We start from the raw sequence: 17,505 nt of genomic DNA on the forward strand, positions 1-17,505 counted from the left end.
CCTCCATGCCGAGCACCTCTGTACAGCGCCTCATTTAGCATCATAACAATCCTCTGCGATAGGAATAAAAATAATATCTCCATTTTCCAGATGGGAGGGGCTCAGTGAAGTGAAATCAGGGGCCCAAGGTCACTGCTAGTAATTAATGGATACAGAATTTAATAATGATAATAATGGCCATAACAACGTTTAGCCATTCTAAATGCCTAATGTAAGTCATTTCACAAAAAGTCATTCTGTGCTCGCCCCCGACCTGGCCACCTCTGACTCCAGCAGCACCCCCATACTGCTGTTCACGCAAAGGGGATGGCACCCCTGAGGATTCTAGTAGTCTGGAAGGCTTCCCAGCAGAGGTGGGACCTGGAGAGGCCACAGGCAGGAGGAGGGGACCCCAAGTCAGGGACGGGTGTCAGGAAGCCAGGGATGTTTAAAGGATCACGGACAGGCCAAGATGGGGATGGTGAGGAGTCAGGCTGGGGCTACCAGGGGGACGGCCTCAGATGCCAGGCTGGGGGAAGGGGCTTTCTCTGGAGGTGGCAGAGAGCCACAGGGCTCCGAGGAAGATGGAGATGCAGGCAGGAATGGAGCTGAAGAGAGGGTGTCTCCAGAGGCCGAAGAGGGACCAGCTCTGGGAGGGATGGTGGGGACCTCAGTGAATTTGACCAAAACCATGGGGAGTGAGTGGCGGCTGAGTGGACCAAGGAACTAATGACCGGGAAGGGCCAGTGTGAGCCCCTGGAGGACAATGCAGAGGACGTGGTGAGCGATGGGAGATGCGGAACGAAGATGAGGCCGCCGGTGTGACTCGGAAGCACTCCCTAGCCCACGTAGGGTGAGTGGAACACGGGAGGCCTTGGCCAGCTGGGTGCGCGCGGCGGTGCTGCTCGCCATGCGCCGCTAGATGGAGCAGACGCCCCTCCGAACGAGCCGCGGGACCCTCAGCCTGGGCCTCACCATGAGGTCCAGGAGCCGAGGCGGTGCTCAGCTGCCGCGAGGGGGAGGATGCGCCCCACCGCCCCTAACCTCAGCGCCTGGGCACGCAGGGGGCCCCGTGCTTGCAAGGGCCCGGCGCTTAGTGTCCCGCTCCGCAGCCACCGCCCTGAAAGGGAACCCACATTTATGATTGCTCTGAGTCCTGCACATCATGCAGCAGGTCCCACCCTGCTTTCCCTTTAGAGCACTTTCACAGGGTGACTCATTTATCCCGCCCACACAGCAGTGAGGTAAGGATATGGTCCCACTTCACAGACCAAGAAGCCAAGGCTCAGAGAAGTGATGAGACCTGTCCAAGATCACACCCGGTTGGTGGTGGTGCCCGCTGGAAGCGGCATCTTTGACTTCCAAGTACAGCGTCCTTTCCCGCCCACATCAGAGACTGCCCTCTGCAGGCACCGGATGCAGACAAAGGCCTCGGCCCACTGCCTCCTTCAGGCCCATCTGGTGCTCTGAGGCTGAAGTGGGGCTGGGATGAAGGGGCCAGGAATAGCGATGTCCCCAGAGTCTCCATTTCTTCTGGTGATTGAAAGATCCTAGGCAGCCTGAAGGAAAAGGTAATCTTCCCAGCCCAGGACTTGTTAGTCCTGGCTTCAGCCTCCACGACAGACAGCCACAGACTTGGGCATCAGAAGGACCTGCCCGTTGGCAGGGTGTGCAGAATGGAGTAGAAGGTCTGGCTTCCCAGTGAGTGAGACAGCCCAGAGCTGGAATCCTTTCTCCAGCATGCCCTAAGCATCTGGCCCCTCTGAACCTTGGTTTCATCAAAAGTAAATGAGAAAAAATTCTCAGGGTTGCTGTCACTATTAAACATTTCAGGTGCCTGGCAAGTTGCAGGTACTCAGTAAATCTTCCTTTATTTACTTTTGGGTTTTGTCAGGAAAGCAGCTGGGTTATCTGCCCCGGAATCTTCCCCTTAGGGAATAAAGTATTCTCAGGGGTGGGAGAGAGAGGTCTCCAAGATAGTTGGAGGGCCAAGGGCTGAGGGCCCGAAAACTGTGAGAAATGTGGTCTAACAAGCCACACCAGAAAGGAGTCACTAACTGTGGGTTTGGAGAGAGGCCTGCACAGTGCCTTCCTGCTGGTAGAGGCTGCAGGAAAGCAAGAGGGGAGAGGGAAGGAAGAAAACAACAAAATGATAATGATACTCATACTACCCCCTCATGGGTGTACCATCCTGGGCTGGTTTCAAAACCTTTTCTGGTCCACATTGCTTGCTCTGATTCTCCCCCCCAGCTCCCCTGAGAAGCCAACAGGGCACTCACCGCCCCCAGTTTACAAATGAGTGACTTGCCCAAGGTCAAGGGGGTGACACAAAGACTTGACCCAGTCTTCTGATTTTTGATTCAGGGTTCACCCCAGTAGTGCAGAGTCAGACCCTCCAGGCCATGGGGTGAAGAGGCAGAAAAGGCAGAACAACCTCTTTGTTCTGCCAGACCCACAAAGCTAGGAGTGGGTGCTGGGCTTGGGAACTGGGAACTGAAGAACAGAATATTCTCCTGATTCCAGGGACTGTGACTTCCTTAGAGTCCAGGCTGAACCAGGATGAAAGGTTGTCCCGGAGTCCTTGGAGACAGACAGGCTTGGGCTCCAACCCCACTGCTGCGATGTACTTGCTATGTGACCTCAGGTAAGTGATCATACCTCTCTGAGCCTCTGTTTCCTTATTTATAAAGCAGGGAGGATAAAACTTAACTCACAAGCTTAGAATGTTGTGGGGGAAAGCGAGCAGGTTTTATAGCCGGTCAGACTGGGTTCAGATTCCAGCTCTGCCATTTATTAGCTGTATGACCTTAAGCAAGAGTCTTCACCTCCATAAGCCTCAGTTTCCTCATCTGAAAAATGGGGATGTTAAGACCACCTGCCTAAGGTTGTTGTAAAGATGAAATGAGATAATAGCTATAGACCACTAGACACTTTGCCTGGTCTATTGTAGGGGTCAATAACGTTAATCTCCCCTGGTGAGAAGGCGGGGAAATGCTGCTGCATTTCACTCCAGAGACCACCCCAGGACCAGGCCTGGTGCCTGCTCGCAGAGCAGTCAGCTCAGAAGCATTCCTGCTGTCAGCAGGCAGCTTCTCGGGGAAGAGCTGACATTCACAGAGAGCGGGACATTAACCAGGCAACATTAACAATGGAACGACTGTGAATTATTTGAAATATGGATCTTAAAGACAGAAATCTTTCATCCTAAGATCTCAGAATGAGGAGACCTTCAAGATGGCAGAGGAGTAAGATGTGGAAATCACCTTCCTCCCCACAAATACATCAGAAATACATCTACTGTGGAACAACTCCTACAGAACACCCACTGAACAGTGGCAGAAGACCCAAAAGCCGTGTGGCTGACAGGGTCTTGGTGCTCCGGCCAGGTGTCAGGCCTGTGCCTCAGAGGTGGGAGAGCCGAGTTCAGGACATTGGTCCACCAGAGACCTCCCAGCTCCATGTAATATCAAACAGCAAAAGCTCTCCAAGAGATCTCCATCTCAAAGCTAAGACCCAGCTCCACTCAACGACCAACAAGCTCCAGTGCTAGACACCCTATGCCAAACAACTAGCAAGACAGGAATGCAACCCCACCCATTAGCAGAGAGGATGCCTAAAATCATAATACACACCACCGGACAAAGTCCTGCCCACCAGAAAGACAAGGTCCAGCCTCATCCACCAGAACACAGGCACCAGTCCCCTCCACCAGGAAGGCTACACAACCCACTGAAACAACTTTAGCCACTGGAGACAGACACCAAAAACAACGGGAACTACGAACATGCAGCCTGAGAAAAGGAGACCCCAAACACATAAGGTAAGCAAAATGAGAAGACAGAGAAACACACAGCAGATGAAGGAACAAGGCAAAAACCCATCAAACCAAACAAATGAAGAGGAAATGGGCAGTCTGCATGAAAAAGAATTCAGAGTAATGATAGTAAAGATGATCCAAAATCTTAGAAATAGAATGGAGAAAATACAAGACACATTTAACAAGGACTTAGAAGAATGAAAGAGCAAACAGTGATGAACAACATAATAAATGAAATTTAAAATTCTCTAGAAGGAATCAATAGCAGAATAACTGAGGCAGAAGAACAGATAAGTGACCTAGAAGATAAAATAGTGGAAATAACTACTGTAGAGAAGAATAAAGAAAAAAGAATGAAAGGAATTGAGGACACCCTCAGAGACAACTGGGACAACATTAAATGCACCAACATTCAAATTATAGGGGTCCCAGAACAAGAAGAAAAAAGAAAGGGACTGAGAAAATATTTGAACAGATTATAGTTGAAAACTTCCCTACTATGGGAAAGGAAATAGTCAATCAAGTCCAGGAAGCACACAGAGCCCCATACAGAATAAATCCAAGGAGAAACAGGCCAAGACACATATTAATCAAATGATCAAAAATTAAATACAAAGAAAAAATATTAAAAGCAGCAAGGGAAAAACAAGAAATAACACACAAGGGAATCCCCATAAGGTTAACAGCTGATCTTTCAGCAGAAACTCTGCAAGCCAGAAGGGAGTGGCAGGACATATTTAAAGTGATGAAAGGGAAAAACCTACAACCAAGATTACTCTACCCAGCAAGGATCTCATTCAGATTTGATGGAGAAATTAAAACCTTTACAGACAAGCAAAAGCTAAGAGAATTCAGCACCACCAAACCAGCTTTACAACAAATGCTAAAGGAACTTCTCTAGGCAGGGAACATAAGAGAAGGAAAAGACCTACAATAACAAACCCAAAACAATTAAGAAAATTGTAATAGGAACATATATATCTATAACTACCTTAAATGTAAGTGGATTAAATTTTCCAAACGAAAAACACAGACTGGCTGAATGGATACAAAAATAAGACCCATATATATGCTGTCTACAAGAGACCCACTTCAGACCTAGGGACACATACAGACTGAAAGTGAGGGGATGGAAAAAGATATTCCATGCAAATGGAAATCAAAAGAAAGCTGGAGTAGCAATTCTCGTATCAGATAAAATAGACTTTAAAATAAAGACTATTACAAGAGACAAGGAAGGACAGACACTACATAATGATCAAGGGATCAATCCAAGAAGAAGATATAACAATTGTAAATACTTATGCACTCAACATAGGAGCACCTCAATACATAAGGCAAGTGCTAACAGCCATAAAAGGGGAAATCGACAGTAACACACTCATAGTAGGGGACTTTAACACCCCACTTTCACCAATGGACAGATCATCCAAAATGAAAATAAATAAGGAAACACAAGCTTTAAATGATATATTAAACAAGATGGACTTAATTGATATTTATAGGACATTCCATCTAAAAACAACAGAATACACTTTCTTCTCAAGTGCTCATGGAATATTCTCCAGGATAGATCATATCTTGGGTCACAAATCAAGCCTTGGTAAATTTAAGAAAATTGAAATCGTATCAAGTATCTTTTCCGACCACAGCACTATGAGACTAGATATCAATCACAGGAAAAAATCTGTAAAAAATACAAACACATGGAGGCTAAACAATATGCTACTAAATAACCAAGAGATCACTGAAGAAATCAAAGAGGAAATCAAAAAAACCTAGAAACAAATGAGAATGAACACACGATGACCCAAAACCTATGAGATGCAGCAACAGCAGTTCTAAGAGGGAAGTTTGTAGCAATATAATCCTACATCACGAAACAAGAAAAATCTCAAATAAACAACCTAACCTTACACCTAAATCAATTAGAGAAAGAAGAAGAACAAAAATCCCCCCAAAGTTAGCAGAAGGAAAGAAATCATAAAGATCAGATCAGAAATAAATGAAAAAGAAATGAAGGAAACAATAGCAAAGATCAATAAAACTAAAAGCTGGTTCTTTGAGAAGATAAACAAAATTGATAAGCCGTTAGCCAGACTAAGAAAAAAAGGGAGAAGACTCAAATCAACAGAATTAGAAATGAAAAAGGGGAAGTAACAACTGACACTGCAGAAATACAGAGGATCATGAAAGATTACTCCAAGCAACTACATGCCGATAAAATGGACAACCTGGAAGAAATGGACAAATTCTTAGAAAAGCACAACCTTCCGAGACTGAACCAGGAAGAAATAGAAAATATAAACAGGCCAATCACAAGCACTGAAATTGAAACTGTGATTAAAAATCTTCCAACAAACAATAGCCCAGGACCAGATGGCTTCACAGGCGAATTCTATGAAACATTTAGTGAAGAGCTAACACCTATCCTTCTCAAATTCTTGCAAAATATAACAGAGGAAGGAACACTCCCAAACTCATTCGATGAGGCCATGATCACCCTGATACCAAAACCAGACAAAGATGTCAAAAAGAAAGAAAACTACAGGCCAATATCACTGATGAACATAGATGCAAAAATCCTCAACAAAATACTAACAAACAGAGTCCAACAGCAATTAAAGGATCATACACCATGATCAAGTGGGGTTTATCCCAGGAATGCAAGGATTCTTCAGTATACGCAGATCAATCAATGTGATAAGCCATATTAACAAATTGAAGGAGAAAAACCATATGATCATCTCAATAGATGCAGGAAAGCTTTTGACAAAATTCAACACCCATTTATGATAAAAACCCTCCAGAAAGTAGGCACAGAGGGGACTTACCTCAACATAATAAAGGCCACACATGACAAACCACAGCCAACATCGTTCTCAATGGTGAAAAACTGAAGCCATTTTCTCTAAGATGAGGAACAAGACAACGTTGTCCACTCTCACCACTATTATTCAACATAGTGTTGGAAGTCTTAGCCACAGCAATCAGAGAAGAAAAAGAAATAAAAGGAATCCAAATTGGAAAAGAAGAAGTAAAGCTGTCACTGTTTGCAGATGACATGATACTATACATAGAGAATCCTAAAGATGCTACCAGAAAAATACTAGAGCTAATCAATGAATCTGTAAAGTAGCAGGATACAAAATTAATGCACAGAAATCTCTTGCATTCCTATACACTAATGATGAAAAATCCGAAAGTGAAATTAAGGAAACACTCCCATTTACCACTGCAACAAAAAGAACAAAATACCTAGGAATAAGCCTACCTAAGGAGACAAAAGACGTGTATGCAGAAAACTATAAGACACTGATGAAAGAAATTAAAAATGATACAAACAGATGGAGAGATATACCATGTTCTTGGATTGGAAGAATCAACATTGTGAAAATGACTGTACTACCCAAAGCAATCTACAGATTCAATGCAATCCCTATCAAATTACCAGTGGCATTTTTCACAGAACTAGAACAAAATATTTCACAATTTGTATGGAAACACAAAAGACCACGAATAGCCAAAGCAATCTTGAGAAAGAAAAATGGAGCTGGAGGAATCAGGCTTCTGGACTTCAGACTATGCTACAAAGCTACAGTAATCAAGACAGTATTGTACTGGTACAAAAACAGAAATATAGATCAATGGAACAGGATAGAAAGCCCAGAGATAAACCCACACACCTATGGTCACCTCATCTCATCTGCCCAATAGCCCTGACGTATATATGTAAGATGATCATATCTATATCTTAGGAAGGGTGACAGTAAGGCAGAGAGAGGTGAAGGTACTTGCCCAAGGTCACCTAGACAATTAGTGGTAGAGCCAGCATGTCAGCCCAAGCCATCTAGCTGCAAAACATACACAACCATCCTTCTCTCTGCCCCCCAAGCCACAGGACAGTAGGGATGACACATGCAGGCTCAATCACTCTAAACAAAGTAGGTAAGCAGAGAGGGTGGGAGTCTCAAGGGGCTTTCCTCACTCAAAGAACAGAAACGCAGCTTGCCGGGACCAGGGTGACTAATCAGAAAAATGTCCCACAAAAGGCTAAGGCAGGCTTCGAGGCCCAGAGATATGAGGCCGTAAGCAAATCCACTAACTCTCTTAGGATACATGAATGCTACACGGAAGGTCAAAGTCTCCAATAACTTGACTTTAATAAATTTACATTTATTGCCCACCTACTGGGTACTTCACACGCATTCTCTCATTTAAGCCTAACAACAACTCACTGAGGTGGGTATTACACCCTTTGTAAAAAGAGGTAGTGAAGGCTCGCTGAGGCCAAGGGATTTACCCAAGTGCACCTGGCCAATGTGGCAGAGTTGGGTGAACCCAGGTCAGTCCTGCCTCTGTGTCCGCTCTGCCAAGTGAGAATAGGGTACTCGCCCCAGGATCCATCTCTGTGGGCAGTCAGACAGCTCCCGTGCCCTCCCTGCCCGCTTCCTTCCCACTCACCCCCACGAGGCACTGCAGGGTCATCATCCTAACCCAGAGAGCAGGCTCGCCCAGGTCACTGCCGGGAGGAAGGCACATGCCTCACCTCCCAAGGCAGACACAGCCAGATGCAGCCACCATTGTGTCCCAAAGGCCCTCGGGGGCTGGAGGAGGCCCTTCACGACAGCTGCTACGGTGCAGCCCATCCGGAAGGGCTCATTTTGCTGAATGCTTAACCCTTCTGAGGACCCTCGGGGCTGATGGATGCCATACCCTACTGAGAGAGATACTCGAGAGGAGAGGGTGAGCCAAGGCACCCCAGAGAAACCCCGCTTTCCCCCACTCACTTCTGCTTCCCGGCGCTGGGAAGGTAGGAGACCAACATTCCCCAGAGGGAGAGGCCATGAGCCTACTGAGTTTTAGGAATCTAAGAATGAACACACCCACACACCTACCATATGCCCCCAAGCAAGAAAAGGGCCTCCCTGAGTCCCAGTGGCTTGGGTGAAGACCTCCCTGAGGCCGAAGGGAGAGGCTGCCCTGGGTGTGCAGCGCCCTGACCCAGCTTCTCATGGGTTCCCAGGGGATGAACAAAAGGCTCACACAGCCATCTGAGGCATCAGGTGGCAGCTGCCTCTGACCAGGGGCCATTCATGAACTCCCGCTCAGTCACTCAGCCCCCCAGGCAGCCTGGGGGTATTGGCAGCTGAGGAGAGAGACTTTCACCCAAAGACAGGTCTGGGTTTCCCTGGAGAAAAAGAAACCTGACTTCCTGGGGCATTCTCTTGGCAGGCTCACCCGACTAAACAGAGTTGTTAGATCTGTAGTACAGGGGCCACGGCCTGCTGTGCTGGAAGCACCTCCAGAATCGGGGTGCTGCCTCTGCCCCAGGTGCCACCTTAGCAAGAGAGACCTGCAGGGGTCCTGGCTCTACCGGCCGACTGGCCACCCCCTGACAACATGTCGGATCCTTCCTCTACCTGGAGCGCCTCTCCTGCCTGCCTGCCTTCTGATTCAGGCCCGGCGCCCAGGATTCCTGCTCCCCTCCCTCTGCCCTGCTCCACGCCCTGGACACACTAACAGGGGACATGCTCCTGAGAGCCTTTCTAAGCCAAGCTCGTTCAAGGGCCACGTAAATGACTGACCTTCCTCCTCTACCTGGAGAGCTCAGTACAGAACCCATCACATTCATCACCTACCAGCTCTGTGACCTTGGGCAGGATGTGAACTTCTCTGAGCTATGGCTTCCTCATCTGTAAAATGGGAATAACAATACTTATAGCTAAAGGTTGTTATGAATACACAGAATAGGCAAATCTATAGAGGGGTGATGAAAATGTCTGGAATTACATAATGGTAATGGTTGCACAACCTTGTGAATGAACTTAATGACACTGAATTGTACACTTTTAAATGGTTACAATGGTAAATTTTATGTGAGGTGTATTTTACCACCATAGAAAAGAAAAAAGTTTATTATGAGACTAAGTGAAATGGAAGTTGTAGAAATATCGATTGCAGAGCCTGGGATATAAGAGGTCCTCAACAGATTTTAATTTCCTTCCTTCCTTCAGATCATCACACTGAATTGTACGCGACACGCTCCTCCATGCCCACCCTGGGCAGACTGCCTTCCTCTTTAGATATCTGCTCTGAGATGCTAATAGGATGGGCCACATGTTTTTCATAAAGCAAAGCCTTTACCATTGGCCCATAGGAGAGAGTGTCTGATTACACCACGCCCCCTTCCCACTCCTGCTGGTGACCTCATTTACGTGTTTCACCATGGCCATACCTCAGCAGCACTGAGTCCTACAGGAGGAGGGCAAAATCCACTTTGATACCAAGGTCAAGGACTTCCCTCAGTATCTCCTCACTGTTTCCACAAAAGCTGTCATCCTAAAAAAATAAAAGATCATCTTGGGAAAGCAGTTTTCCAGGAGTCTCTCATGTTTCTGCACATCTTGTGAATGGAGACACTGTCTTGGTTATAGATTATCTTTTCAAGAATGTTTATATAGCAAATGGCATCAGAAGGTAGATAATGTCCCCCTTCAAAGCAAAGGGCAGGTAGGTTTACTATCCACTATAAAAGATATGGGTTCCCTAAGCTCAGGGTTCCTCGCCTGTAATGCAATCCACAACATGTACAAGTGACACCTGGCCCTCTTTCAACACCCTGAGGAAATCAGGGGTTGGCACAAAAAATTGTACTAAGCAAGGCTTAGTTAGTATTTCAAATCATTATCACTTGCCTTTCTTTCCCACAAGGTGCTAAACTCCTTGAGGGTAGGTAGCATGTTTTATTTATCTTTGAATTTCACAGAACAGATACTAATAAATGTTTCCTGAATGAATTAATGAGTGAATGAATGGATGAATGGAAGGATGGAGAGATGTTTCTCTTCTGTTAAACTGGCAGTTTTAGTTGACCCTGCCCCTCCCATTTCTATGGTTTTCCTAGCTCCTGACATCATATCCAATATTTTAACCACTTACCTTGCCAGATATTTGCCTGGCTAAAGCCACTGGATGTAGATAATTAGACCCAAATACTCTGTCTAAAGGCTTTGGATTGGAATGTTGGGGTGATCTTGTATCTTTGCCCAGGTCTGGACATCTCTCAGACCATCCCTGCCCTGCCCTCCCAGCTTTGTCCTATACCTATAGTATTCAGCCCCATTCCCATTGTCATGACCTAGTGGTGACCTGTAGTTCTAATGTGCACAAAAGGACATAGGTCCAGGCCACCAAACCACACATTGCTGGTCACCATTGAACCAGCAACAAATGTTTGTTTCTCATGTTTGTTCCTGTTAGGCTGAAAGGGCATCACAGTGCTGGGCACAGAGCAGGTGCTCTGCTAATATTTATTTAATGAATGAATAAGCTTTCCTTTAAATTAAATTAATTGCCTCCTTCTTATATTAAGTCAATATCCTGAGCAATGGGACACAAAATATAACCAAAAAGGAGAGGAACCTGAAATGTCGCTCTGGTCATTTCTTTTGCCTCAATGTCCGCATGGCAAACACAGTCTCCAGAACAGAAAGTGATGGAATTTGATGCGTCAGCAGCCTTCACCTGCCATAAGAACCCCTGCCTCTGTGTACAGCTTCATCACACACTATATACGATGCAGAACATGATGACAAAAGTGTATCTGCTCTATATGCACTTGCAATTGCAAACAGCTACTCACCTTTTCTATAGTGATGCAGAAAGGTTAGCCAGTCGGCATTTTGCCAAGGGAAGCCAGCAGTGAGCAGCTACTTAATGTAAAGGCTTTGGCACCTGTTTCTCACATGGTTGGCAGACAAACTGAAGTGCTAAATCCATGGCTCAGGGGTCACAAGAACACTGCATTCTCTACTGCACCAGTTTCCCCTGGCCTCAGTTCACCCGAGGAAGACTTGTCTTTTATTCTTTAAAGGGTAGAATTTAGGGACTTCCCTGGTGGTGCAGTGGTTAAGACTCCACGCTCCCAATGCAGGGGGCCTGGGTTCGATCTCTGGTTAGGGAACTAGATCCCACATGCATGCTGCAACTAAGAGTTCTCATGCCACAACTAAGGAGCATGCCTGCCGCACCCAAGACCCGGCGCAAACAAATGAATAAAAATAAATAAATAAAAAGAGTAGAATTTTACTGGATATTATCTATCATTAGATGCCCAGTAGTCAATGAAGCATTTGTTTGTTTTTGACTCCCTTCACTCTAGAAGAGATCTATGCCTGCCCATCTATGGGAATTTATACAATAAGATTAAAAGGCTCTGGAAAAATACAGGCAGTATTTATGGAAGTAAAACAAAACCGGATTGGTTATAAACCACAAAACTGCATATTCACCCAAGGATGTGGCAGTTCAGTAGAGCTCAGAGACTTTGCCAGGAGAGCTGTTGAGTTGAGCCCTCAGGCAGAAGGACTTGGCACCTCAGGGTGCCAGATTCTAGTGCCTGACCCCCCAGCATTACAAGTCCAGCAACCTGATTTTGGCAATGCTCTGAAAGTTGACCAGACTTTGGAGGAACCGACTCAGACTACCCAGGCTCACAGGAGGTTTATGTACAAACCAAAATTCACTCCACTAATCAAATCTAAGAACTAGATGTACAAGAAAAAACAAGAACAGAAAGAGAAAAAGATGGAGAGGGGAGGAGGAAGGAGAGCAAGAGGGAAAAAAGAGAGAGAGAAGGAAAGGAAGGAAGAAATGGAGGGAGGGAGGGAGCCAGAGCAGTTATGCTCCATGGTCAGTGCTGGTATCCCTGTAAGCAAATCCAATAGGGAGACCCAATTAGAAACAGAACATCACTTCCTGGGTTGAAGTCAAAGCCAAGAGAAATTGGGAGGGTATGGGGGAGGCTGTCACCCAGAACTGTGCTGAGGCCTCATGAAATATCCTTCCCCCACAAGAGACAACACCTTTCCAGGACCTGAAAACACCCTGGCAGATTCCAGCCTCTCTCCCTTGGAAGGTCCCCGATAAACACTGCCAAGTCCTTGTCCTGTGAGTTACCTTTTTCAAGGCTCCAGGCCCACCCTCCCTTCTGGATAACTGATGTTCTTCCAGAGACCACATGATTCTACTGCAGACCTGTCACCTCCTCCATGGTAGGACTTCCCCCGAACATACTGCCAAGTCACCTTGATTGGAATTCAGGCTTTCCAAAAACACCTCTGTCATCCTCTGGAATAACATCTACAGATGATTTCTTTCATTCATATTGTGTGAATTTTACTCTGTAACTCTTAAAGGACTACCTTAGTTCCAATTATTGGGGTTGGGGGTGGGGACAGCCTCTCTCTCAGGTGTGAACAGTTTATTGGTTCAGTCAGTAAAGGTACTATTTACAGAGCCAGACAGGCTCTGGCCACAAGGAGGTATTTTCCATGTCTTAATTACACACTAACTGTAATGGTTACAAACACCAAAGCAACCCATTGAAAAGTGCAGATGCTTAATGATACGGGGTCAGGTGGAAGCAAGTGACGGGCTATTGTTTTTCACTAATCTGATCTATCAGTTCAGTCAAAACAAGGCGCTGGCATCAGACACAAACACTGCTAATGATTAATCATCAGAAATATCAATATTTGGATTGAATTTCCTACACTCTTCTGGAAATGCAGACATCTGAACTCCCCAGGGCACATGTATATTTTGACCAATTATTTTAACAAGCTCAAAGCAGACCATCATGGCAAAAACATGTAAACAACTGCTCTCTGGTCAGAGAAAACAGATATTGGGCCATTTTCCTTGTGGAGAGAGTAGAGCTGCCCCATAAAATATAGGATGCCCAGTTAAATTTAAATTTCAGCTAAGCACCAAATAATGTAATATTGGGGACATATTCATATTTTAAAAAGTTTTCTTTATCTGGAATTCAAAGTTAACTGGATGCCCTATATTTTTATTTGCCAAATCTGACTACCCTATATAGGAGTGAAAGAGAAAATTTTTAATTCACACTTCTTAATAAGTTACATATAAAACACAGCTGCAGGGCTTCCCTGGTGGCGCAGTGGTTGAGAGTCCGCCTGCCGATGCAGGGGACACGGGTTCGTGCCCTGGTCCGGGAAGATCCCACATGCCGCGGAGCGGCTGGGCCTGTGAGCCATGGCCGCTGAGCCTGCGCGTCCGGAGCCTGTGATCCGCAGCGGGTGAGGCCGCAACAGTGAGAGGCCCGCATACCGCAACAAAAAAAAAAGAAACAAAAAAAAAACACAGCTGCAGAGATTCCCCCATGACAGTAGCAAAAGTTTCACACTGAGGATCAGCCTCAAACCAAAGTAGGGAATCCCAGGAATGAGGGGTAAGAGTGGCTGCTTCCCTGCTTTGCAAACTTCTCAGGCATGAAGGGCAGCAGAGAGGGGGCTACATTATTTATTATGCTGCCTTCCACTGAAAGCCCTGCTAAGATGCTCTGAGCAAAAAGCCTGCCCCACCTGGCTCCTTGGATGTGCAGACAGCAGTGCAAGAAGGGAGATGTTTTCTTCACTCCTCCCTCTGTCTAGTTATCTCTTCCTGGGATGTGAAGACCATACTTGCAGAAGCTAGGGAAAACATGGGTGGCAAATCAATGGCCTCTGGTCTTGGGATCCAGATAATTCAAGTAGAAGATAGAGGGTGGTTGCTTGTTTGTTTGTTCGTTTCCAAAAATCCCTAGGCAATTGCATCAGTGCATCCCCACCTTTAAGTACTTCATCGATATGTCATTTCATACTCAGGAATCACCACCTCCACAGCCGCCGCCGTCCTCAGGAGTTCCAACACTCTCTCTGCCATTGAACACAGTAGGATCTGGACCAATTCACTTACATTTTCAGGGTAGTGGTTTTCCAACCTTTAATACAAAGAAAGGTTTTTTAGAAAAGTAGGAGGAAGAGGAGGCGGATCTTTAGTCCCGAAACCCACTGGAAAAACAAAATCTAATGAAAAGATATTAGGACCTTCTTGCTCTAAACTTGTATGTGTAAATGTCTGCATTTTCACATTGGCTGGAGAATGAAGGATTTATTCCTATTATAAAATTATTATATGTTGTCCTTCATGGCACAAGATGTATTCTCAGTGCTGCTGTATGTTCCAGCTGTAGGGACTGAAGTTTGTTGGGTCGTCTACACTTTCTTGCCAGATCTGCAGAGTTAATGAGATGGGAAGCCACAGTTAGTCTGTAGTCTCGGGGAAGAGGTTTTCCCCACCTAAATCTTACCGCCTCTTTGGGCACCAACCACGTGATCTCGGAGCTGGAGCTCTTCTCTAACCCATGAACCATATTCTCACGCCATGTACGGAAAGCAGGCAGCTCCCTGACTAATCCTCTGCTGGCTCCCTAGTTGTCAAATAATATCCAAACTTCTTGGCTTCTCCAAATGGGTCCCAGGCCCATCAGGTGACACTCCCCTTCATGTCCCCTATCCTGGTGTCTTCCTGGGACACACTCTCCCCATCACAACCTCTGGCCTTTTGTACACACTCTTCCTTCTGCCCAGAAGGACCCTGCCCTTCTTTTTCATCTGGCTAAATGATACCCATCCTTCAAGAACCAGTTCGGTTGTCACCTCCCTGGTGAAGTTTTCCTACAGCCCACAGATGGTCCCACCCTCTCTCTTCTCTTCTCTCACCTCATTGGCTCCTTTCTCTATAATGCCACTCCCCACCCCCTCCATTGCATAATGGATTGCTTGTTGACAACTTTCTCTCCTCCAGCTTACCATGAACCCCTCAAGGAACAGACCATGTCTTAAACATCTTTATTTCCCCAGCACTTGGACCAGAATAGGTATAATAAATGTTGACTGAATCAGTGAATACAGAAACCACAGATAATTCAAATAGCATCTTCCCCGGCCTGTAAATGAGCTGTTGGATGAGTCAGTTCATAATCTATGAAGTTTATAATCTATGAAGAGTTCAAAGTCTATGAAGTTCATAATCTATGATGAGTCCTGTACACACCATTGTTTTATTAGCTAGAAGGGACAAGAAAGTTATGGTGGGACTTCCCTGGCAGCGCAGTGGTTAAGAATCCTCCTGCCAATGCAGGGGACACGGGTTTGAGCCCTGGTCCGGGAAGATCCCACATGCCGCGGAGCAACTAAGCCCGTGCGCCACAACTACTGAGCCTGCGCTCTAGAGCCCACGAGCCACAACTACTGAAGCCTGCATGCCTAGAGCCCATGCTCCACAACAAGAGAAGCCACTGCAATGAGAAGCCTGTGCACCACAACGAAGAGTAGCGCCCGCTCGCCACAACTGGAGAAAGCCTGCGTGCAGCAACAAAGACTCAACACAGCCAAAAATAAATAAATCTACTTAAAATATATATATATATATATACACATATATATGGCCTGATTATAATTCTACCAGATATTTACAATGGGTCAAATGATAAATAAAATTTAGCATGTAAACCACTTAAAAAATAAAAGAAAAAAAGTCATGGTGGGGTGCAAGTACAGGACAATGTCAAGACTTCCTCACTGGGGGCAAGAAACAGGCAGGGAAACTACTTCAATTCCAGGCTCAGTACCGGAGTCCCACCCTCAGAGTCCTAGGTCCAGGATCCATGGTGCTGGGGTCATCCTGCTGGAGGTTGGGGTAGACCAGGTAGATCACTTGAGTGCCCTAAAGCTCAGCCTGAACCCCACCTGGGTGCTGAGCACAAAGAAGACGAAGGAGGGAGCTGGCACTCTGTGTGCTCAAGTGACTGTCCCCCCACCCCTCATAGCCTTTTGCCAGCCCCCAGTTCAGTCAGTTTCCCGAAAACCAGAGATGATTCTCCAGACAACGTGACTCTTGAGAAAATGGAATTAATCATCTTGCTCTAGAGCTGGTCAAAGAGGGGCCCCTGCAGGGTGGGGGCATGTGGCCTAAATGGTCCTTTGGAGCAGAAGCCAACTGAGGTAGAGGAAGATTTCCTGCAGATCACATGGTTGGTGATGCCAGGAACAACAGCCTAGAGAACCACACTGAACAGGACTGTTCCTGTTCCTGAGAGTCCACACACATGGCATGCACACACACACACAGAGTTCACACACGTGAGTGTGTACACATACACACACAGCCCTCTCCCTCACAGAAGCTTTGGAGCTCTCACTTCAGGGTCCCTTCAGATGACTGCCACCAGTTCCCATCTGCCCCTCTGTGGTGGTCCCTTCAGGATAGAAAAGTGACCCTGGCTGTCCCCTCCTCCTTGCCATTTTCTTGAGCTCAGTAACTATTTACAAGGTAAGATAATACCAGATAGATACGAAGCAGAGTCCACATGTGAAGACATCAACCATTTCCCAGGGTCGACATAACCTTCTCGAGATCTTCCCCTTTCACATCTCCTGACCTGTCTAGTTTTTATCTAAGACCCTTCTGCCTGGTCCCCAACAAGAGCCTGGAGACATTAGTGTTCCTGGGGCTGGGGGTTCTCAAGTCAAATCTCACCTTGGCCCAGTACCTACTGTGTGAACTTGGATAAATTACTTGAGCTTTAGGACTGTTGACTCACTTGTAAAATGCGGATAATACTACTTGGTAACAAGGAAGCCTGGCACTTGAGAGACCTTCATCAGAAATTCCCTTTCAGGGCTTCCCTGGTGGCGCAGTGGTTGAGAGTCCGCCTGCCGATGCAGGGGACACGGGTTCGTGCCCCGGTCCGGGAAGATCCCACATGCCGCGGAGAGGCTGGGCCCGTGAGCCATGGCCACTGAGCCTGCGTGTCCGGAGCCTGTGCTCCGCAATGGGAGAGGCCACAACAGTGA

Source organism: Globicephala melas, chromosome 3 (genome assembly GCF_963455315.2).
Source record: "Globicephala melas chromosome 3, mGloMel1.2, whole genome shotgun sequence".
Classification (NCBI taxonomy): domain Eukaryota; kingdom Metazoa; phylum Chordata; class Mammalia; order Artiodactyla; family Delphinidae; genus Globicephala; species Globicephala melas.